We start from the raw sequence: 25,877 nt of genomic DNA, 5'->3' as shown, positions 1-25,877 counted from the left end.
ACACATTTGCCAGGATTTACTTTGGCCGCTAAGATGTAGCATCGTCTGCAGTTTAGTGTGCAACAAACTGTATAACGCTTATATTTTGCACAAAGTGCATACACTTTTTATGCGCATCCGATTTCACTATCAACCGTGAATAAATACATCGATCTAAACCTATTTCGATAAAATCCATTAAGAACTGTGGATGTAGCATCACACACTATTTTTGGGATAAATCGGATAAGGCTCCCATGGCACTAAATTTTTTAAACCACTTTTTTCGCAAAAACTCGAGTGATGTGTCAGTTTCTTCATTGAAAAGGAAACGATCCACAGAAAACGCGATTTAATCCGCGATATTTTCAAAAACATTTTTCGCAAATTTTTCAATTTTTGCAGTAGCCATTTCCGCCGTTCTAGTAGATGGATTTTTACGATCTGTGATTCATATGATCCGGATCGTCGAAAAACTAAAATATCGCGGGGTACCAGCACACTCAAAACGATATTGTAAATACTGTACCCAAAAAATAGGTTTTTTGGAAAAAATATCACACTAAATTTTGGCCTTTGGCAGTAGATTACTCTGCTGCTGTGTGGGCTACATACTCAATATACATATCAGATTATGCGAAATCGCGAGTTCTTTAATCCTATAATTGGTTTTTCGAAATATCCGAATGCGCGTCCCAGTTACATAAAAAATACAAAAAACACCTGAAATCCGGCTTCAAAATGTCAGCATCCATAAAAGGTGGATGCAGTGGAAATTTTGGAAAGTGATACATTAGAAGTGTAATCTTCATTTTGTATTCTCCTACTCTTACTTTGGACAGATGTCCGTCATTTGAATGGTTTAATCAGAAATCGAATAGCAATGTAAAAAACCTGTTTAGATTCAACGTGTTTTTACCTATGTTTTTTCCTTTACGCGGTCGTAACTACCACGTGAATTAAATTTTTTTGCTAAATTTTTGAGCTTTGTACAAAAACATCTAAATTAATCCAGCAATAGTCATAGTTACTGGTAAACTACAATAGTTCGCGTATTATAATAGTGCAAACCTTGGCTTCATGGAAACTAAAAAATTTTGACTTTTCCTCACATATATCAATTTATTAATAAAAATCGTTCTCTTTTCTTTATAGGTTTTTTGTGGGGCGACAAGTAAGTAAATTCCATTAAATTTAAATCCCAAAATTGATAAAACTAAGAACTCGAAACATTAGTCGTAATGCCACTTCTTGGTGATCGTTATATCTGGCTATGTTAAATGATCCAGCTATGTCGATCCGTCAATCTATCTGCCCTTTATAATTTGTAATTCGAATCCAGGGGCTCAATTCAGTTTCTATGAAAATATGAAATGAAAACTTTTATAAAGGAGAAAACTGTCAAATGAAAAAATTATAAAGAAAATATCTCTTGTGTCAGACACTGAAAATAACACATGAAAATATTTTAGCTTTTAGGAGAGAGCGGAGGTGAAGGAGCTCCCTTTCTCCCTTCTTACCCATAAGCTCAAAACATTTTCATGAAAATTTTCATAGTCTGGCACAAGACTATTTTTCATTTCAAATTTTCATAGAGCAACCCAGCAAAAATTTGGATCCGGTAGTCATTACGTAACCCTTTACAAAGTAATGTAAACAAGCTTCTTTTCCCATTACAAGTAATCTGAAAAGTAATGGGCTACTTCTTAAAAAATTCACAAGGTAAACCTACTTACTTTACTCCTCACTAAGTAATGACGACGGTGGCACAGTGATTGTGTGTCCGACTATAAATCCTAGGGTTGTGTGTTCAACGCTCACCGTCGGCACGCGAGTTTTTTTTTTAATTAAAAAATAACAGTGGTGCACATGTGCACTGCACATTTAAGTTCTTAACCAACCCTTAATATTCGTGTGCGTGGCATAGTGTGTAGTGTCTTTGGCTAGAAATCAGAGGGTTCGTGGGTTCAATTCGACAGCGAAATAAAATAAAGTAAAATATATATATACAGCCAACGTCGCGAAATTTTGAATGGAGTTCTGTAGAGTTGTGTCAAATGAACTATATGGAACTATCTAATTCACTACTCAGTCCCAATGCACTGTGGTCGAACTCGTATGGGAAGAAAGGCCAAAAATACTGTGCAGATATCAATACGAAAATTTCAGTAAAGGTTGGTTTAGCAACACAAATAACTTTAGGTTAGAGCCCCCAAAAAAAGGTACCCCCTGATTTCTGGCATATTGGGGGTTATGACCACATCTTTCAATGAAATTGGTTAAAAGTTGGCTATCGGTAACCCTAGTATTACAAAACCTTCTTGTAAAAAATTTTGAATTGGGTCCACGTTTTGATAGGGTCCCCATTTTCCCATTTCGCCCGATTTTCGGAATTTTTAAAGTTTTATAAAAATTATTAATTCGAAATGGGAGAAACGCCACTTAATCTTTCCTGGAGGTTGCCGGACTCCAGAAAATTGTCGATTAATGTAGGTCCACCCTTTGATGTTGTCCCCATAAATATGTTCCGCCCAATATTCGGTATTTTTAGAGTTCTAGCAGTAATAATCACTCAAAATGTCTAAATTTTCGAAATGTTACATTGAGGACCACATTTTGACGTATCCTTCGTATAACTGAACCGCAAAATGTCTCTACTATATATTTAAAATCCTGACAAATATCACCTGCACATTTAAAAAAAATGACAGAAACACCCTGAAAGGCATCCATAGTATTTTGAGATCAAGTTCCAAAGATGCGGAAAGATGCAGCTGATAATTTAAAAATAGAAACATTAGACTACTACTGATGTTTAAAAAAATCGGGGTGAACATAACTAAGTTTATACATTATTTTTCAATATGCGAATTAATTTAGAGGCCATTTAGCTTGATATTAACAGTTTACTTTCACCTAACTTTTGCACTGAATTCACCTCGAAATCTAAGCTGTTAAATGTTCTCTTTTTTGATGCTATTCTCAAAGAGTACAGTAAGAAGTAATCCAAAATAGAGATGGGCGCGTACCTAAAAAACTATGCACGAACATGAACGAACACAGACCAAAATTTTTATGCACATTCACGCACCAACGCGGCGTTTTTCGGGAGGGCACGAATACGCACACTCGCGCACGAAAATACAAGAAAGGGAGAAATCGATATATGTGTACATTTGTTTTTACAGTGTTTTTATACACTGCACCACAATGTGGAAAGGGTATTATAAGTTTGTTTTGGTAAAAATTCATGTAACACCGCGAAATATTCGTCGGAGACCCCCAATGTTGTATACCAATCTTCATATCTCGACGAGATAAAGCGATTTTGAGATGTGTGTCCGTCCGTCCGTCCGTCCATTATAAATTGTAAACACGCTCCAGGCCGCAGTTATGACCGATCGTCACGAAATTGTGTGGAAGTCGGGTTCAGGCCAAAATAAATCCCTATTCTTATTGGTGATGATCGAGAAATATTTAGCGGTTGAAATGGACCAAAAACAAAATTTTTATCCGATTTTGTAGGGGCTATGTATGTCGCAATTATAGTCCGATCGCCTCGAAATTTTAAAAAATGTAAGATTATATGACAAAGAAGAAGGTTGCAATTTGAGATGGTGATCGGATGATGTTTAGAGGGTTAAATGGAACACAACTTTTGTGTGAAAATTGTGAACATTTTTAATATACCGGTAATATCTTTATTCCTGGACCACACATTCCGCCTACATAAATAATATTTGGAAGGACAACTCTTGCCTTTTCAATTAATGCCAATTATGTTGATTTATGTTGTCAGATAACAGAGTTACAGCCTAATATATCCAGTGTTTTGCTTGCAATGTAATCAAAAGCCTACTAGAGGTCGCAATTATAGATCAATAGTCACGACATTTTGCACGAGGTAGGGGTTTAGGTCGAAGAAGATGCCTACAATTTTTGATGATGATCTGTATCATATTACCTGTCCAATTGTCCAAAATTTAAAGACGTAGCAGAAATTGATAAACAACGCCAATTTTCAATTTTATGAATATTTCTTAAAATGTACTGTATATAATTGTTCCACAAACATCCCAGTAGGGGCAAGGGAGCCTTCTCTCACATCAATGAGAGCACCCCGATTTATATCAGCTCAATGATATGTAGACAGCGGAATTTTATGCAACACCTATTTTTGTAAAATTTGCATATTTTTGGCTTCTAATTAAATTCCAATCGAAATATATCACATATGTATGCAAAAATATGCGAAATGTATAAATTATGCATATGCAAATATTATTTTTGTATATGGAAAATTTCCGTATTTCACATATTTTCGTATGCTACATATAATTCAATAATATCTTCTAAAATGTTTATGTGTACATTTTTCTGTTTGAAATTCACTTCAGACAAGTCAATAAAATAGAGAAATCTGTAACCAGAGCCACAATCTTCATAATGTCGAAAATGGGGAGCTTTCGTTGTATGGGAGCTATATGAACGCCTAGACCTATACCGACAAATTTCAGATGGAAAGTTTAATACCCCCAATGAAGACTTAATACCAAATTTTAGCCAATTCGGAGGGATATTGAGACCATAACCTTCAAAGTACGGAAATTCGGTAGGTTCCGATTATGTGAGCTATATGAAGACGTGGACATATGACGACAAATTTTTAGGTGGAAAGTTTTTTTTACCTCCAGCGAAGACTGAATACAAAATGTCAGCCATTTCAGTTTGATATTGAGGCCACAACCTTCAAAATACCGGATATCGGGAGGTACGGTTCTATGGGAGCTATATGAAGACCTGGACCTATACCGACAAAATTTCAGGTCGAAAATTGTGATGAACGAATACTTAATACAAACTTTCAGCCAATTTGATGGGATATTTAGGACACAAAGTCTTGCATTTGGTTTAGCAAAAATGTCAAAATATGCAAAAAATTAGGTCCAGACTAAATTCCGTTCTAAAATTACTTATTGGTGCCACCATGGTACAATTGTTTGCACACCCGCCTTGCACGCTGAAGGTCGGGCGTTCAATTCCCGTCCAGCAAACATCAAATTTCCAACGATGGCAAAATACCCCTCAGTAAAGTTGACGACATTTTCTGAGTATTTCAACCATGTACAACTTCTCTACAGGTGGTGTTTTAAGACATGCCTTTCGGACTCGGCGATAAACAGTAGGCCCCATACTATTGCTGTAATATGAATCGTGGCGCACGCCCTGACCCTTCTGTGATGTTTGTGGAACAATTATTATATTGTTATTTAAACTTAATGTGATAAGGTTGCAGACTCCAAAAATTTATTTCTTACCATGAGCTTATTTGTCCAAAAGAAACTTTGATTTGCTGAAAGCTAACTCGCGGGGTAGTGGTGTAGGGTATCGTATGGTCGGCCATGTCCGACTATAGCCTTTGCTTACTTGTTATTATTACAGTGTTTTATTTAACTTGCTTTGGTCCGTTTAGTTAAAATCTGGTAACTCATTTTTAACACAGTTGCAGTTGACCAATCGAACTGAAACTTTGCACACTTTTCAGATTTAGATGACAATACAGGAATATGGAATCAAAACCAATATTGGTCCATTTTATAGTGTTTTAACGGTGTTTTATTTAAATTGCATTTCAAATCTGGTAACTCAATTTTGACACCGTTGCAGTTGACCAATCGGAATAAAACTTTGCACACTTTTCAGATTTGGATGACAATAAATGATTATGAAATTAAAACCAATATTGGTCCATTTCACAGTGTTTTAACGTGTTTTATTTAAATTGCATTTCAATATTGGTCCATTTTTACCATTTTGACAGTGTTTTTACTGTGTTATATTTAAATTGCATTTCAACCAATCGGACTAAAACTTTTCACACTTTTCAGATTTGGATGACAATACATTAATATGAAATTAAAACATAGATTGGTCCATTTTACAGTGTTTTAACGGTGTTTTATTTAACTTGCATTTCAACTCTGGTAACTCAATTTTGACATAGTTGCAGTTGACCAATCGAACTGAAACTTTGCACACTTTTCAGATTTGGATGACAATACGTGAATATGTGCCCAATTTTTCCTACAGCCCCCATATAGCGGTACCACCCGATTTCAGGTATTTTGAGGATTTTATCTTCATTTCGGCCCGAATTAGCTGTCATTTGGCATTTCCAATGGTTCAGAAACTTCCATATCAAAAATTATGGATATAAGCCCAGGTTTTGGAAATTTTTGATTGATAATCGAAAATTTTTGTTTCCCCGTTGGTTAAGCAGCTCTTCAGACGTATCGATATGATATGTTTTCAAGGAGTTCAAATCCCAGCCGGGCTCAGCCTGTTTTTTATAGCGTTTGTCATGAAGAAATGCATTTCAACGGCCAAATATCCGTTAATGTATAAAAACACATTTGCATTTGAAAAACGAAAAGTTCTAGGACAGAGAAGCCATTCGACAGCCGATACGTCTGAAGAGCTGCTGAACCAACAGCGAAACCAGGTAACGTAATTTGGTGACTATGTGCTTGGCCTTCCTTTTTCACTTGCAAAAATTTCCGATCATCAAGCTTAACTCTAAACCAGAAAATTAATGAAAATTATTAAAAATTATCTTCGCCCTAACAGGCAAAATTTCAAACATATTTTTTTTTTTTCACTCATACTCTGGCCTCTCCATAACAAAAACCAGACTACAAAAACGAAGCAAATAATTTTAGGAAAAATTTGGTCGGTTTTATATTCTTGTTCGATTTTCGTGTTTTGTATGGTCTCTTGCACGACTTCTAAAGGAAACCAAAAATTTAGCAGATCGTGTTTAGTCGTGTCGTGCATAACCGTGTCGAACAAAAAAACATGATCGCGCACGGCTAAAAATGTATTGCGGCACGACACGCACAAACACGGCGTTTTTCGAAAAGGCACGAACACGCACTACTCACGGCACGACACGCGCCCACCTCTAATCCAAAACAAATTTATTTTAGAGAAATTTAACATGTTGGTAGTAGATATCGACGCCTCCAAACAATAGTATGCTAAGTCTACTTAGCATGTTTTCAAGTTCTTTACATTTTTATATTTTACGTCCTTTAACTTAAATTCTGTCAAATTTTGGTAATAATCGGACAATCCGAACAGAAGTTATAAACAAATATTTACTTAGCATAGAACTGAAGTTCAAAGAAATTTCCAAACTTTTAGAGCTTGTCCTGCAAAACTCACTGTTCAGAATTAGCAAACTATTATTTGGAGGTGTCGAACGTCCTTTAACTTAAATTCTGTCAAATTTTGGTAATGATCGGTTAATCCGAACAGAAGTTATAAACAAATATTGACTTAGCATAGTACTGAAGTTCAAAAAAATTTCCACACTTTGAGAGCTTCTCCTGCAAAACTCACTTTTTAGACTTAGCATACTATTATTTGGAGGTGTCGATATGAACACATTTGGTACCAAAAATTAGACTTTCATTTTTTTTAATTTTAGCCAATAGCAGCGACCACTGTGCAATGGTCCACATCATTTGTATGAACAAACAGCGTGTACGTAACATCACACGTTAGATTAGGAACTAGATTATCCAACTTTAGAGTTCTGATTTCATTCAGAACTGACACCTATAGTTGTTTTGTGATGATCGTAAAATATTCAGTCGGTGAAATCGACCAAAAATTAAATGTTGATCGAATTTGGCTTCGTCCCTCTCACTTTTAAAATCAAACGACGTTAGAGCTTATAACAAATAAGAACCCTACAATATGTATGATGATCGGATACGATTTGCTTTCAAAGGTCTATATCCTCATAATGAGAGGACACATTTCGGCGAAGAAAGTTTTATATGGAAACGGAACACTTGACCTTTCCATTGTTGCCGTTTATGTTTATGTATCTAGCCAAATAAAGGAAATTTGGCCCAATTAAGATAGAGGTCGCAACTATTTATCATGAGATTGAGGTTAGCGGAATTACACGCAGAGAAAAAATATGATTGATCCAACAATATTTAAAGAGAAAAATATGAATTGTACATATTACTAGATTCCGTATATAGTATTGTGTCTCCAACAGTCGTTTTTGTCAATTCCAGCAAATTCTTTTGTCAAATCCAACAACAGTTTTTGTACTGTCTTTTCTCGGTTTGCGTGGCCTAGTGTTTTTGGCTACAAATCATAAGTTCGCATGATCAAATCTCGTAGAAAGCAAAATAAAATACAAATATGAAATGTGTAGAATTTAAAACAAATTCAGTTCTAAAACCAGAAAAACATACAGATCGCTAGTTATTCTATGACCACTAGAATAACTAGCTATTTTATGGCCACTGGAAGTAGAACAAGTAAGAAAAGCGTTAAATTCGGCCGGGCCGAACTTTTTATACCCTCCACCACGAACTGTATTGAAGTGAATAGGAACAATTATTTTAATTTCGTTTTATTACAGGAGTAGTACATATATCTCAACTGATAATACTCCCTTCAAAACGCTCATATCGGGCGACATTTGTGTTCTTTCCAAAACATGGACCAATATTTTCAATTTTCAGACCTGGATATTCTGGATTTGGATAGTTAACAACATCGGGAGCACCGTTCTATGGAGGCTGTATAAAACGTTGACCTGTACCGATAACTTTCTGGAGGAATGTTTCGTAACTCCAGCGAAGACTAAATACCAAATTTCATTTATTCCCGTTGAATAATGTGGCTAAAACTTTCAAAATACGGTAAATTGGGAAGGACCTTTCTATGGGGGCTATATAAAAACATGCAGCAATACCGGTGGAAAATTTTACACCACCAACGGACTATTAAATATCATCCGTTTCGATGGGATATTGATGACATATGAAGAAAAGAGCTTATACTTATAATTCTCTTCTGCAATATTTTATATACTCATGGCAGTTTAAATTCTAAATTTCAGTCATATAGGTGGTATATTGAGGACACAACTTTCAAAATGCCTTAAATTGGGAGGTACGGTACTATGGGGGCTATTTGAGGACGTCGACCTATACCGGCACATTTCGGGTGGAATGTTTCATACCCCTATATCAGCTATTTCGGCGGGCAACGAAGACTAACTACCAAATGTCAGTCATTTCGATGGGATATTGAGCAGCAACCTTCAAATTACCGAAAATCGGGAGGTACCGTTCTATGGGGGCTATATGAAGACATGAACCTATACCGAAAAATTTCAGGTGGAAAGTTTTATACCCTCAACTAAGACTAAGTACCAACTTGCAGCCATTTCGGTGTTATAATGAGGATAAAATCTTCAATATACCGAATATTCCGATATACCGCTCAATGGGGGGTACATCAAAACGTGGTTTTCTGAGGGAAATTTTTGTAGCCCAGGAAAAGACTAAATACCAAATTTCAGCCATTTCGGTGGGGTATTGAGGTCACAACTTTCGAAATACCGAAAATCAGAAGGTACCGTTCTATGGGGGCTATATGAAGACGCGGACCTATAGCGACAAATTTCCGCTGGAAAATTGTATACCCTCAACGAAGGGTACCGAAATTAGGGAATTGCCGTAGTATGGGGGCTATACTAAGGCGTGGATCTGTATCGACAAGTTTCTGGGTGAAAGTTTTATACCCCCAACGGAGACTAAATACCAAATATCAGCCATTTCTGAGGAATATTGAGGCCACAACCTTCAAAACACCGAAAATCCCGAGGTAAGTTCTTTGGGGGCTATATAAAAGCGTGGACCTATACCAACAAATTTCATATGGAACGTTTAGTACCCCAAATGAAGACCAAATACAAAATTTCAGCCATTTCGGTGGATTAATGCGGCCCTTCAATGTATTGAAAATCGGGAGTGGGGGCTATATGAAGTCGTGGTCCTATACCTACAAATTTCTGGGGGAAAGTTTTATACCCCCAACGAAGACTAAATACCAAATTTTAGCCATTTCGGTGTGATAATGAAGCTAAAACCTTCAAAATACCAAAAAAAAACGTGGACCTATATAAACATTTGATGGTAGAAATATTTCTTAGCCTCTGGAAACACAAAATACAACGTTACAACCGATTCTGTGGTCAAATGGGACTAATACACTCAAAATATCTTAAAGTGACGCGTACTATATATGGGGCGTTATATGGGAGCTACACCAAAACGTGGACCTATATAAACAAACTTTGGTAGAAATGTTTTTTTTAGCCTCTGGAGACACAAAATACCAAATTACAACCAATTCGGTGGTAAAATGGGACAAATATCTTAAAAATTCCTTAAAAGGACGACGCGTCGACGACGAAAACGTGGACCTGCATAGCCCGCTTTCAATACCAAAAGTTCTACGTACATATAATAAATTCTACCAAAATTCCATCCACCTACTTCAATCCGTTCGGACGCTAGAGTGATTTCCACAGACGGACGGATGTAGCTATATCGATGTAGAATTGCACGCTGATCAAGAATATATATATATATATATATATATATATATATATATATATATATAGTTTGTGGGGTATACAATGATTATTTCGAGTAGTTACAAACGGAATGACAAACTTAATATACCCCCATCTTATGGTGATAAAATCGATTTGTTGTCGATGAGAGCCGTACCTAAAATTTTCTGGCCGACATTTTTGCAGAACATATCGAAGCTAAAAAACGTCATCTTGTGGTACTTTTATAGCGGCTCTTAAAGGAAGAAAAGGACATTGAAGGAAGCGAGATAGAAGGTCAAAATACTCTACGAAAATAATCCTCATTTGATTTGGCTGAAGAAATGTGATCTCAAAAATAAGCTAAAACAATAGCGGACAAAGATATAACGCTAATATCTGAGGGCTTATAGGGTATCCAGCAAAATATTCATCCCGCCATATCTCAAAAGTTCGACTCACGGCGGATCTGTCCTTCTGGGTTCTGTATATACTCAACAAGAGCTTTCATCCCCAAAAGGAATTTTCCAACCCCAAAATTTCGGTTCACAGTGTTATCAAATGTTTGTATTTTTTGAGCATTTAATTAGTTTATAAGAATTATGAATTGTAATAAAATAGGTTATGAATTCGAATGTATTGTTATAGTTAAGTAAAATATTATTTAAATAAATTTAGTGCCTTACAACCACTCAACGAGTTAAGACGTCTGCGTCTTTTCCTATTTATATACAGACGAGCTGCGACTGTCTTTTGATAGATGCTGAAGGCATCTTTATTTTATTCATTTTTATACCCTCCACCATAGGATGGGGGTATATTAAGTTTGTCACTACGTTTGTAACTACTCGAAATAATAATTGTAGACCCCACAAAGTATATATATTCTTGATCAGCGTGCAATTCTACATCGATATAGCCATGTCCGTCCGTCTGTCCGTCCGTCTGTCTGTCCGTCTGTGGAAATCACTCTAGCGTCCGAACGGATTGACGTAGGTTGATGAAATTTTGGGAAAATATGTTACATTTACGTAGGACTTTTGGTATTGAAAGCGGGCTATGTAGGTCCACGCTTTCGTATAGCCCCCATACAAAATGACGCGTGACGCGTCGTCGTTTTAAGGAATTTTTAAGATATTTGGCCCATTTTACCACCGAATTGGTTGTACTTTGGTACTTTGTGTCTCCAGAGGCCAAAAAATATTCCTACCAAAGTTGGGTTATATAGGTCCACGTTTTGGTATAGCCCCCATATAAGGCCCCATATAAAGTACGCGTCATTTTAATATATTTTGAATGTATTAGACCCATTTGACCACAGAATTGGTTGTTATTTGGTATTTTGTGTCTTCAGAGGTCAGAAAACCTTCCTACCAAAGTTGGGTTATATAGGTTCACGTTTTGGTATAGTCCCAATATAAGACCCCTTATAAAGTACGCGTCATTTTAATATATTTTGAATGTATTAGACCCATTTGACCAAAGAATCGGTTGTAACTTTGTATTTTGTGTTTCCAGAGGCTAAGAAACATTTCTACCATAAAATGTTTATATAGGTCCACGTGTTGATATAGCCCCCATAATACAATATCTCCCGATTTTCGATATTTTGAACGTTTTAGCCTCATTATCACACCGATATGGCTGAAATTTGGTATTTAGTCTTCTTTAGGCGTATAAAACTTTCCCCCAGAAATTTGTAGGTATAGGTCCACGCCATCATATAGCCCCCATAGAACGGTACTTTCCGAATTTCGGTATTTTGAAGGTTGTGGCCACATTAATCCACCGAAATGGCTGAAATTTGTGGTGGAGGGTATAAAAAGTTCGGCCCGACCGAACTAAACGCTTTTCTTACTTGTTGGTCCTTAATTTTAGATATATATCATTTTATCATATATAGCTATATTCCATATATCATATCAATTGGAAGTGGTTGTGCGTAACATTTTCATTACACTAATACCTCGATTTGCGTTGTTTCGATTTTTAATAAGCAAAAAATAATAGATTTTTTTCGATTTGCGTTATTAAAAACTTATATTTGTGGCTTCGAATTTTGTGAAGAGATTATTCAGAACATGTGGAAATATGAGTTTTGATTTGCGTCGGAACCAATCGTTGACGCAAATCGAGGTATTAGTGTACTTAAATGGAATAAAAGTAATTTCAGCCATTAATATGCAAGTAGACGTTCATTCGTGCAGCAGGATTTTTTTTTAAATTTTATTTTTATTTGTGCCATTTCTTTTGACATTTGTATCTCGTATAACCTTTTCCAGCAATATGTTGAACAGGTCACACGAAAGGTTGTATCTTTTCTGAAACCTCTTTTGGTACTGAATTGTTGGAGAGGTTCTTTCCTATTTCAACTGAGGACCTATTATCAGTTAGAGTCATCTTACAAAGCCGAATGAGCTTTGCATTGATACCAAATTCAGACATGGCTTGGAATACCAAAAAGGTGGTAGGTGTCGATCTGCATCTCTTGGGCCTTCTCCAGGATTTGCCGCAGGGTAAATGTCGCACAGTGTTGTTATTATACCCCAATTTCGGAAACCTAGTCCTCATAGTGAGATTGATTTTATTTAATTTTTTAGATTGCAAAGTTTTTCAAATCTTGGAGTTTAAATGTAATTAAAAATGATAGGTCTGTTTAAAACTTTTCACTGGATACACCACAGTGTGATTATGTTTCCATATCGTCCAGGCCATTGTTTATTCGTTTTTAAAGCGAAACGAGTTCTATACCTTGTAATGATTTTCCAAGCACTGACTTCTTAATAAAGCAAACATACGCTTGCTGTTGACTTTGCCATTCGTTCATTCACAATTCATAAAATTTCTAAAGTTATAGGAAAACAAACAGAAATAGAAGGTTTTTTTATATAATTTTATAGAATTGCTGCTCAACTGAATGCCAAAGCGTCCGGGTATGGCTGACATGATGTTGGTTGGTCGTGGTGGTGGCGGTTGTGGCATTTTGTGGTAATGGTGCCGACGAATTGTGGTGTCGTTAGCCCATTAAGTTGGCGACTTACAAGACTAATTTCATATTTTAGTCAAGTCCATGTCCCTTTTCCTTGCTTCTTTGCCAGCTTCGCCAGTTTACGCGCGTATGCGTGCCGTCGCAGAATTGGTTGGTGATTTGTTTTTGTTTTTTATTTCTTTTGCAGAAGTCTTGGCATTTGTTCCTTCTTCGGTTTGTTTTATTTTTGCCAAATAAGTGTGTTTGGAATTTTAAATAAATCCGTCATTTGCCTTCGTTGCATTGCCTGCACAGTGTTTGATAATCGGAAAATGTACATATACACATATAGATGTACATGTACAAATAGTTATGAATACATACATACATAAGGGGTTTGGACTATAGATGACAAAGTCCAAGATCATGACTAATTTGCTTTTATTTTTTTTTTCGTAAAAAATAATTAGGGAAGGTTAGGTTTACTAATGGTGCCATTGTGGTACTTTTTTGACAAAATATATTTACAGATTGCCAACTACAGTCGAACTTCTGAATAACGTAGCATTTGGGGACGGACGAATCACTACGTTATAGGGAAAATCGTTATAGAGAAGTTTCAAAATTAGGAGAAATAATATAATTTAAATAAGCCATTCCTGTCAGGGGGTATAACCATATTCTTATGTATAAAATAATCATATAATAAAAGACTATGGACTACATATGTATGTATTCTACATCACTGTTCATGGGCATACGCTTTTCACGAGTTGAAATTCCTCTTAGGAAGGTACAAATGTTATTTGTCACCTCGCCTTATAATATCAGATGATCTAGGGGTAACTATACCAATAGATCAAATGTGAAATCAATGTATTCATCAATGTACATTGATAACTTCAAAGCTATGTCCTCTAGGGTATTCGAATAACTGTTCCAAAAATATTTTGGTGGCAGCTACTCCTGCTCTGACAAAATTGTATGAATTTTCCATAAAAACTTACAAACATGTGATCATAACAAATTTAGTTAGAATAATGCTAGTTACTTCGATTTCAAGGGTTAATTTATTCAATTTTGTCAGAGCAGGAGTAGCTGCCACCATTATAGTATTTAGGACCATGCCAAAATCATGGATGTTAGGACTCGTATGTTAGATATAATCACTGGAGAATAGCCGTAGACTATCCGCGCATTTTCCGGGCCACGGAATTTTATGGGTGTTACGTGGAAGCCGAGCTGAAGGCTACCGGACGGGTCACAGGTTGCGGATAGTGAAAAACCTTCAGATATGAAGGTTAGCTGCGAATAAGTGAAACACAAATAAGCAGTCCCGGACAATCAGCGGGTGGTCAATCAATAACCCACGTAACGTCTGTTCTCTATCTTAGGAGCGGTTACGAGCGAACGTCGGTCTTGAAGCAAGCGGTCCGCTATATAAATGTGATTGATAAGGTGAGACTGGATGCCTGAAAATTACGAAATCACCAGTACGTATCCAACTGACGTAAATGGGGTTGCTCAGGGTTGGTAGCCCGGTCGTAAAACCAACTTACCCAAGAAACGGAAACAAGAATAACAAACCAACGGAATACAACGATGACGACTTTTAGCTTTCGAAAAAGGAATATGATTGGAACATGGAACGTTCGTTCACTTTCGGATGCATCGAGACTTGAACAAGTTTGCAAAGAAATGGACAGGTACAAAATTGATATTCTAGGACTCTCAGAAACACGGTGGCTTAGAACAGGAGACATGTGGACGCATTCTGGATACTACTTCATATACAGTGGCACCCAAGACACCAGACGGAACGGAGTAGGATTTCTTATATCTTGTAGTGCAAAGAATGCACTCCTAGGTTACAACCCTATCTCAGATCGCATTATCACCTCAAGATTTAAAACCAAGTTTAGAAATTTCACCATTATGCAGTGCTACGCCCCAACGGAGCCAGATGACGAAGAAATAAAATATGACTTTTATCGAGAACTTGAAGGTGCAATTGCAAACACTCCCAAAGGTGATATACTAATGATTTTAGGTGACTTCAATGCCAAAGTCGGAAATGATAACACACACCTACAGCATATTATGGGAAAACACGCGCTACCTTCAGATAGAAACGATAACGGTAAGCGACTGGTTGAACTATGCGGCAACAATGACCTGTTCATAGGCGGTACAAGGTTTCCGCACAAAAGAATACATAAGTACACGTGGGAATCACCAAATGGCAGTACAAGAAACCAAATTGACCATATACTAATCAGTAGAAGGTACCATAATTCACTCTTGGATGTGAGAACACGCAGAGGTGCCGACATCGTCAGTGGCCACAACTTATTAGTAGCACAAATACGATTACGACCATCTGCTATTGAATCCCAGAGGAAACGTAACACTAAACTAAATATAGAGGGTCTGGAGAATGGCGAGATGCGCCATAATTATGTTTCATGTCTAAACAATAAACTTTTAAAACACAACCACCCCCATACGTTAGAAGATGTCACCCACGCCTGTAGGATAGCAGCAGAGAAAACGATTGGACTAAAGAATAGGGAAAAAAAGCCATGGATTAGCCCTAGAACATGGGAAGCCATCGAACGAAGGAGAGCACTTAAAAAGGATCTAATAAACACAAAAAATGCTGCAGAAAAACTTACCAAAAAGCAACAATATACGGAAGCTGAAAAACAAGTCAAGCAATTTGCAAAGGAAGACAAATTATTCATAAACGGAGTGGCAGCAGATGCTGAAATCTTTGCTCGACGTAACAATCTGAGAGGAGTTTCTACTGCAATAAAACAAATCACAAACAAAAGGCCAAACATACCGCCCCTTAAAGACAAGAACGGACTCCCTCTTACAACAATTGAGCATCAACTTACACGTTGGACCGAATTTTATAAAGACGCCGATGATAACAGTACTGTCCAATACCAGCCAACGGAACAATCCCGAAACAGCCCGCCGCACAACATAAATGTAGCACCACCAACGAATGAGGAAATATCCAGCGCAATTTCAAAACTCAAAAGTCATAAAGCCGCAGGACCTGATAATCTACCCCCGGAACTTTTCAAATACGCCGCAGATGTCTTAACCCCCATATTACAACCCATCGTTAGCGAAGCATGGAGTACTAACAATATACCATCGAAATGGAAAGAAGGTGTCATTATCACAATTCCAAAAAAAGGAGACATAAGCTCATGCGGAAACTGGAGGGGAATCACTCTCCTAAACACCATCCAAAAGGTTCTAGCCTTTATAATACTTGACCGAATCACACCAGTATTAAACCCACAATTGAGGCGCGAACAAAACGGTTTCCGACCACAGAGATCATGCACTGACCATATAAACACACTCCGAATCGTTGTGGAACAGTCCGTAGAATTCAGGTCACCTTTATATCTACTATTTGTGGACTTTGAACGGGCATTCGATAATCTCAATAGAGACGCAATATGGGATACCCTAACTGAATATGGGCTCCCTAATAAAATCATTGATATTATCCGCGAGCTCTACACAAATGCAGAATGTAGCGTGCGATTTAAACAAGAAACTAGCCCAAACTTTACCATTCGGAACGGCGTCCGCCAGGGATGCGTCTTATCCCCACTTCTATTTATACTTGTGCTTGATAATGTCCTGCGCAAAACAAATTCAGAAATCGAAGATGGCATACAATGGCGTCCACATGAAAAGCTAAGTGACCTTGATTATGCTGATGACATTTGTTTCATGAGTCATTCCATCGCAGGAACCAGAGCTAAATTGGAACAGCTATTACAAAATGCAAAAACGATAGGTCTCAAAATTAACATAAAAAAGACCAAACTCATGCGCCTAGAAACTCAAAACACTTCCCCTTTGACTTTAATGGTGGACAGCACACCCACTGTCGTGGATGACGTCGACAGCTTCTGTTATTTGGGGAGCATAATCACGAAGGACGGGGGCGCCGATACTGACGTACAAAGCCGTATCAATAAAGCTAGAATTGCTTTCCACAACATGAGGAAAATATGGTCATCCCGCAACATCAGCAGAAGTACCAAGCTGCGTCTATTCAACACAAGCATCAAACCAATACTACTTTACGGATGCGAAACTTGGAAGGTGACCAAAACCATTAATCAAGCTCTGCAGGTATTTATAAACAAATGCTTACGAAGAATATGCAATATTTTCTGGCCGACCATAATATCCAATGCAGACCTTCTGCAACTCACGTCATCAGAACCTATAGAAAGGGAAATAAAAAGGCGAAAATGGAGATGGATAGGCCATACACTCAGAAAAGATGACACTGATCTAAATAAAATGGCCTTCGAATGGAATCCCCAGGGTACAAGGCGCAGAGGACGTCCCAAGATGACATGGATACGAACAATTCAGGCAGAAAGCAAGAACTTCGGCACATGGCCAGAAATACGAAGAATTGCCCAAGATAGACAACGTTGGAACGAACTAGTTTCCGCCCTATGTTCCGTGTAGGAACGGCATATTTTTAACAAAAAATTATACATGCAATGTTCAAATGTACATATGAATGTGTTTTATAATTGTTAAATAAATGTTGCCAAGGAAATAAAAAAAAATCCCCGCATTTTCACATACAATATCAGGAACCTATGACTTATCCTGGTAACGTTATTTTGGTTTATAGTACTACCATCGTTAGCGAAGCATGGAGTACTAACAATATACCATCGAAAAGGAAAGAAGGTGTCATTATCACAATTCCAAAAAAAGGAGATATAAGCTCATGCGGAAACTGGAGGGGAATCACTCTCCTAAACACCATCCAAAAGGTTCTAGCCTTTATAATACTTGACCGAATCACACCAGTATTAAACCCACAATTGAGGCGCGAACAAAACGGTTTCCGACCACAGAGATCATGCACTGACCATATAAACACACTCCGAATCGTTGTGGAACAGTCCTAGAATTCAGGTCACCTTTATATCTACTATTTGTGGACTTTGAACGGGCATTCGATAATCTCAATAGAGACGCAATATGGGATACCCTAACTGAATATGGGCTCCCTAATAAAATCATTGATATTATCCGCGAGCTCTACACAAATGCAGAATGTAGCGTGCGATTTAAACAAAAAACTAGCCCAAACTTTACCATTCGCAACGGCGTCCGCCAGGGATGCGTCTTATCCCCACTTCTATTTATACTTGTGCTTGATAATGTCCTACGCAAAACAAATTCAGAAATCGAAGATGGCATACAATGGCGTCCACATGAAAAGCTAAGCGACCTTGATTATGCTGATGACATTTGTTTCATGAGTCATTCCATCGCAGGAACCAGAGCTAAATTGGAACAGCTATTACAAAATGCAAAAACGATAGGTCTCAAAATTAACATGAAAAATACCAAACGCATGCGCCTAGAAACTCAAAACACTTCCCCTTTGACTGTAATGGTGGACAGCACACGCACTGTCGTGGATGACGTCGACAGCTTCTGTTATTTGGGGAGCATAATCACGAAGGACGGGGGCGCCGATACTGACGTACAAAGCCGTATCAATAAAGCTAGAATTACTTTCCACAACATAAGGATAATATGGTCATCCCGCAACATCAGCAGAAGTACCAAGCTGCGTCTATTCAACACAAGCATCAAACCAATACTACTTTACGGATGCGAAACTTGGAAGGTGACCAAAACCATTAATGAAGCTCTGCAGGTATTTATAAACAAATGCTTACGAAGAATATGAAATATTTTCTGGCCGACCATAATATCCAATGCAGACCTTCTGCAACTCACGTCATCAGAACCTATAGAAAGGGAAATAAAAAGGCGAAAATGGAGATGGATAGGCCATACACTCAGAAAAGATGACACTGATCTAAATAAAATGGCCTTCGAATGGAATCCCCAGGGTACAAGGCGCAGAGGACGTCACAAGATGACATGGATACGAACAATTCAGGCAGAAAGCAAGAACTTCGGCACATGGCCAGAAATACGAAGAATTGCCCAAGATAGACAACGTTGGAACGAACTAGTTTCCGCCCTATGTTCCGTGTAGGAACGGCATATTTTTAACAATATCACATACAATATCAGGAACCTATGACTTATCCTGGTAACGTTATTTTGGTTTATAGTACTAAAATACGTAATTTTCCAAAGTCCGATCTGGGTTATCAATATTTTCCCTATGTATATTCACCATAGATAGTTCAAAAACAGTTTGGATCGAGCACACATAATATTCTGAAAGAATTTATCATGCAAAAACATCAATAAAATATATTTTGTGACCGCAGATAACGAAAATGTAAATAAAAACGGTAGAATATAAATCATATATGAAAAACGAAAGCTTCTGGAGATGTTAAATATTATAGCTACTAATTTATTTTGTTCAGAGACTCATAATGAAATTTGATTTGGAAAATTTCTTCTTTTGACACAATCCTCAAAAAGTGAAGTATTTTTGGAGATTTTGAGTCAGTATGGAATAAATTTTAATTAAGAGTCTAAAAGTTTAACAAATAATTTCTACCTATAATATCTAATTTTGTAAAGTAATTTTCTCAACAAAGTGTTTTACTTAGATATATAGTTTGTTCTGGGATTTATAGTGAAATTTTGTGTAAAATATTTCTTCTTTTAACAGCTTTCGTTTTCGTTGGCAGATTCCTGGCGTTTAGGTACGATTTAGAGTTTTGGTGTATTCGGGGACCTATAGTAAAATTTTATGACAAATAATTTTGTAGAATATTTTGATTTGATACGATCTCATTTCAATGGAGTTTTTAAACTTTTTTGAAAAAAAATGGACCAAAAAGACCCCTTTTAGTGACTCGCATGAGGGTTAATTTTTTCACAAAAATACCCCGCATAGTTGTCAGTAATATTGCCAAAGACACTTTATACCTATAATGCAAGGATTCCAAGGAATCTGATGTCGAATATTTCAAAACCTGTAGAAATGGGCGGAGCTTGCCACGCCTATTCAGGTTACTTCCCGACTTCAACTTTCAAAACGCCGATACACGTGTCTGCTTTTTTCGGTCCTCTTTCATAATCTGTGCGGGGTTTCTTGTAATTTAAAAACAAATTCAATTTTGTTGTACAGTGTAATCATTAATCAAGATAGACGCAACACAAAACTTTCCTAGCAGTTGAAGGTAAAATTGAATTTAACAGTATTACATATACATATATAATCATGAGCATTTGCAAAGAATATATATAAACAAGGCTTTGCCGACAGAGATATATTCTCAGCCTATGTGAATTGAAACTTTCATCTACGGACAGATCGAATGTATTAAGTTTGGACAAAATATTGCGAATGCCAAATTCGTTCTCTACAGCCACTATATATGGTGCCATAGGTTTTTTTTACTCCTTTCGGGCTAATTCCTCAAGAAGTATAGGCTTGATCCTAAAAAATACCATCGTAATAGAGGCAGCGAATGCAAGTTGCTTCCACAAAAACCAAAGTTATTTGAGAGCAGGTCTTAAAGTGAACTTCTCCAAATTTTGTGTGGGAGGTACACGAAGGAGAGGACAAATATAGTCCATATATGAACCTGATCTATATATGGTAAATATATTAGAATGTGTTAAGTATGGACTAAATCAGTCACTCCCTTCAAGAGTTATTGTGCCCACAATTTTTCCGAACGTTTTGTGTGGGAAGTTCCTGAAGGAGTGGACCGATATGGCTTATCTTCGAACTTAAACTAAGTTTGGACAAAATATGACTATGGCCAAATTTTGGACCGAATCGACAGATCCGTTCGAGAGTTATCTTGCGCTACAACCACTACACACGGTGTCATAGGGTTGTTTGTACTTTTCAGGCTATTTTCTCAGTATGGACAACATCGGTTACTCCCTTCAAGAGTTATCGTGCGCACAAATTGTCCGAACATTTTCGAACTTTTGTGGGTGAGGTACCGGAAGGAGTGGACCGATGTAACCCATCTTCGAACTTAAACTAAGTTTGGACAAAATATTACGAAACCCAAATTTTGGACAGGATCGGTTGATCCGTTCGAGAGTTATCGTGCGCTCCAGCCAGACAGACGGACATGGCTAAATCAACTCAAAATTGTCTGAAATGGATTTCGTCCAAACATACTTGGGGTCTAAAACCATTATTTCTAGGAGACACATTTTGCCCGTATGAAAGTGTATATACCCTCGTTAGCATAAATGCTGAGGGTATAAACAATTGGCGTTATTGTTTTTGAAATCTGTTTCATGGGATTACTACTTACCTAAGCTACAAAGCATTTGCGAAGAGCTGTTTGCAATATTCATTATGAATAGTTTTTCCATAATAAGTGTGAATTTTCTTCTTTAACTGGTTCCATTTTTTAAAGTAAAAGATGACCTTTCTGAGGATACATAATATCGAAATCAATGGTGACCTAAACCAAAACACATTTAGCCAATAATAAATAAAAAAGTCAATTATGAATACTCACTAATTCTGACGCTCTTGCGTCTGACGGCTTAGGCCATTCTAGAAGAAATGAATGGCTATTTAAATTCCGTAATTCTTTCTACCGTATCACTATGGGCCCAATGACAGCTTTTTTGAGGCAACAAGTCATTGGAAGCAGCTAGACCTTTCAAATTTCGTTTCTATGTTTATAATGAGCATAAAAATAAATCTGCACAATTTGGTAGGAATCGGTACAGGTATAGATATAGCTTTCTTATATATGTTTCATCTGATTTTATATTTAAGCCGCAAAAGGTCACAACTTACATCCGATCGCACGATTTAAAATTTGATACGCTAAGTACTGTTCAATTAAGAATTAAGAATCACGTCCAGAAAATTTGATTCTGATCGGTCAGATAAATATATCTGTATATAAAGAAAATTCTTGGGGCCTGACATGATGTTCGAAATTTTGTTTGTAGATTTGTTAGGTCTGAGAATAGATCATAAGATAGTTTTGATACCGAAAAATGGAGGGGGCTAGCGACCTCCCCCACAACAGCTTTTAGCCAAACGCAAAATCTCAGACATTATAAGACGTATTGGTACACAATACAATAGTAATTGTGACTTCTATCATAAATTGATGTTTTGGAAGTAGAATACCGCGATCGCGTCCAATTTTTGCAAACATTATAATTACATGTTATGATCTCTAAATTTAGTAGGTCTTTGTAGTCCCAGTTCTTAAATTTAGAGATCTTGAACATACACGATTTCAATACTTGGTATAACTCGTATAAGATTACTATAAAATTTGGCGGCTTGTGCCACATTGACAAGTCCCAGCCCAGGCCAATACTTAAAAATATCCAAATTTTTAAGTGTTCAGCTATCTGTTTATAGGTTTCTATAAATTTTCGTGGCCATACATTTTTTTACACATATAGTACTCACTATTACCTTCTACCACATACATATAGTTTCGCGGATACGTCGCGATACCAAGAGTTCTATTCCAAAATACATACCAAGAGTTCTATTCCAAAATACATACATACATAAACTATAATACAAAAAATTACACAAAAATACATCACCTACAATTCCTTATCACATCTAACTTTTTTAATTCCTTATTACAATCTTAATTAGTATGCCCTTCCACGTATTTTCCATTTTAAAAAACGTTAATTATGTTAACGGCGTTTAATTGTCGTGGGAAACAATTTTCTTCTTCTTGTGATTGCATTTTATAAAATTTTACAATATAAGATGTACTATCTTTGGCAGCCCGGTATGTCATCATGAAATGTTGCCAGGTTGAAATGTTTTTCTTTTTAGTTGGTCCAAAGTATTAAGAATCTAATCCCGTTACTATTTTATTCAAATATATTTATTAAAAAATATACTTTTTGCCTCAGAAATCTGCCATTGGGCCCCTATAGTGCGTATGTTGAAAGATAAATATATATATATATATATAAACAAGTGAGAAAAGACTATAGTCGGTACGGGGCCGACTATATGATATCCTACACCACTACCTCTGTGAATAATCTTTTCACTCAAAAACATTTCTTTTATGGAGATACGAAAGTTTTCACCTATCTGGCCCTTAAAGCAAATGACTTAAGGCGAACTGAACCAAAATAATTAATATTTAATTATACCCTACACCACTATGTGGTAAGGGGTATTATGTGTTAGTGCATTTGTATGTAACATACAAAAGGAAGCGAGATAGACCCATAGTTCCTTCTAGGGATATACATAGAATCACTTTCTGAGTCGATTTATGCATGTCCGTCCGTCCGTCCGTCCGTCCGTCCGTCCGTCCGTTCGCAACATACAGGTCGCATTTGTTGACCGATTTCGCTGAAAATTGGGGAATACCATTTTTTTAGCCGTCGGAAGATCAAGTTCGAAGATGGGATATATCGGTCCACGTTTTGGTATAGCCCCCATATAACGGTACCGCCCGATTTACGGTATTTTGACGTTTTCAGCTACATTTTCAGACCGATTTGGCTATAATTTGACATTTAGGGTTCTTAAGTGTCAATAAACATATATAACAAAACTTGTGGACATAGGTCCACGTTTTGGTATAGCCCCCATATAACGGTACCCCCCGATTTGCGGTATTTTGACGTTTTTAGCTACATTTTCAGACCGATTTAGCTATAACTTGACATTTAGGGTTCTTAAGTATCAATAAACTTATATAACAAAAGTTGTGGACATAGGTCCACGTTTTGGTATAGCCCCCATATAACGGTACCCCCCAATTTACGGTATTTTGACGTTTTTAGCTACATTTTCAGACCGATGTAGCTATAATTTAACATTTAGGGTTCTTAAGTTTCAATAAACTTATATAACAAAAGTTGTGGACATAGGTCCCCGTTTTGGTATAGCTCCCATATAACGGTGCCCCCCGATTTACGGTGTTTTGATGTTTTTAGCTACATTTTCAGACCGATATAGCTATAATTTGACATTTAGGGTTCTTAAGTGTCAATAAACTTATATAACAAAAGTTGTGGACATAGGTCCACGTTTTGGTATAGCCCCCATATAACGGTACCCTCCGATTTGCGGTATTTTGACGTTTTTAGCTACATTTTCAGACCGATGTAGCTATAATTTGACATTTAAATTTATTAGGTCTATAAATAAATGTACCAAATTATATCGAAATCGGTTCAGATTTGGATATAGCTTCCATATATTTTTCCGCCGATTTGGCGTATTTGCTGCACCAAACACGCTATATACGTCCGATTTTGATGAAATTTTGAATGTGTAACTGAATTCGGTCTCAAAATAAATGTCCCAAACTACATCGAAATCGGTTCATATTTGGATATAGCTCCCAAATATATTTTCGGCCGATTTGACGTATTTGCTGAAAACACGCTATTTACGTGCAATTTTGATGAAATTTGGAATGTGTGACTGAATTTAGTCTAGAAATAAGTGTAACAACTTATATCGAAATCGGTTCAGATTTGGATATAGCTCCTATGTATATTTTCGCCCGCTCTGTCTAATTTTGATGAAATTTGGGATGTGTATATATATGTATATAAATCAGTTCAAATTGATACATATCTCCTATATTTTACATATTCACAGTGGTGTAGGGTATCATATAGTCGGCCCCGCCCGACTATGATCCTTTCCTTACTGGTTTTATATTTGACTACTGTCGACATCACCAACATCAATAGGCTTCTATCTCTGTGAGAAAATTTCGTGATGATCCGATCAAAATTCCGACCTATAGTGTGATTGCAGAAAAAGTGGAAAAAAGGGATGCATTAACGACTATTGCGATATCTCTATTATTTTACTACCTACGCAAACCTACTTTGCATAATTTCAAAGATGGGATTTTCTACTTTCTTAGTCAGGCTTTGCTTTTAGAAGGTCCCCAATCAAAGGTGTGATATCCGTCATTATTATTAAAATCGCAAAAATGAGAAGTTGGGTTTTATTAGCGACTATTGCGATATCTTCGTTGTTAGACCACCTACGACAACCTACGTTACATTGTTGTAAAGGTGATATTTTATATATATTGACTTTTTCTCCAAATAAAGTTTTTGCTCATTCCGACCCCTAAATATTATCCGACCATCATCAAAATCAATAGGCTTCTTCCTCTGTGAGACCCTCATTAACCCTCGAAATTTGTGACGATCCGATCAAAATTGCGCCCAGTAGCGTGATTTCCAAAAAAATGGAAAAATGGGATGAATTACCGACTATTGTGATATCTCCGCTATTTGGTCACCTACGCCGACCTAGTTTGCATCATTGTAAAGGTGGAATCTTCTACTTTCATAGTCAGGCCTTGCTGTTGGAAAGTCCCCAGCCAAAGCTGTGATATTCGTCATTATAACTAAAATCGCAAACATGAAAATTTGGGGTTTATTTGCGACTATTGTGATATCTTCGTTGTTTGATCACCTACAAGAACCTACTTTACATCATTAGAAAGGTGATATTTTCTACTTTCATTGTCA

General features: G+C 36.8%; 1 protein-coding gene across 7 annotated transcripts in view; it reads left to right on the top strand.

The window, feature by feature from the left end:
- Window positions 1–25,877, top strand: part of LOC141403645 (uncharacterized) — a 340,358-nt gene that overhangs the window by 121,155 nt on the left and 193,326 nt on the right. For 2 of the 7 annotated variants that reach the window (XM_073986380.1, XM_073986381.1), the window contains exon 3: window positions 1,135–1,153. The exons of the other annotated variants lie outside the window; for them this stretch is intronic. The gene's annotated coding sequence lies outside the window, so the exon portion shown is untranslated. The remainder of the gene's footprint in view (window positions 1–1,134; window positions 1,154–25,877) is intronic. 7 annotated transcript variants of the gene reach the window in all.

This window comes from Musca autumnalis, unplaced genomic scaffold (assembly GCF_047663935.1).
Source record: "Musca autumnalis isolate F117 unplaced genomic scaffold, ASM4766393v1 scaffold_4, whole genome shotgun sequence".
Lineage (NCBI taxonomy): Eukaryota > Metazoa > Arthropoda > Insecta > Diptera > Muscidae > Musca > Musca autumnalis.
Note: the sequence above shows the minus strand (reverse complement) of the source record. Positions and strands in the feature narration are given on the sequence as shown.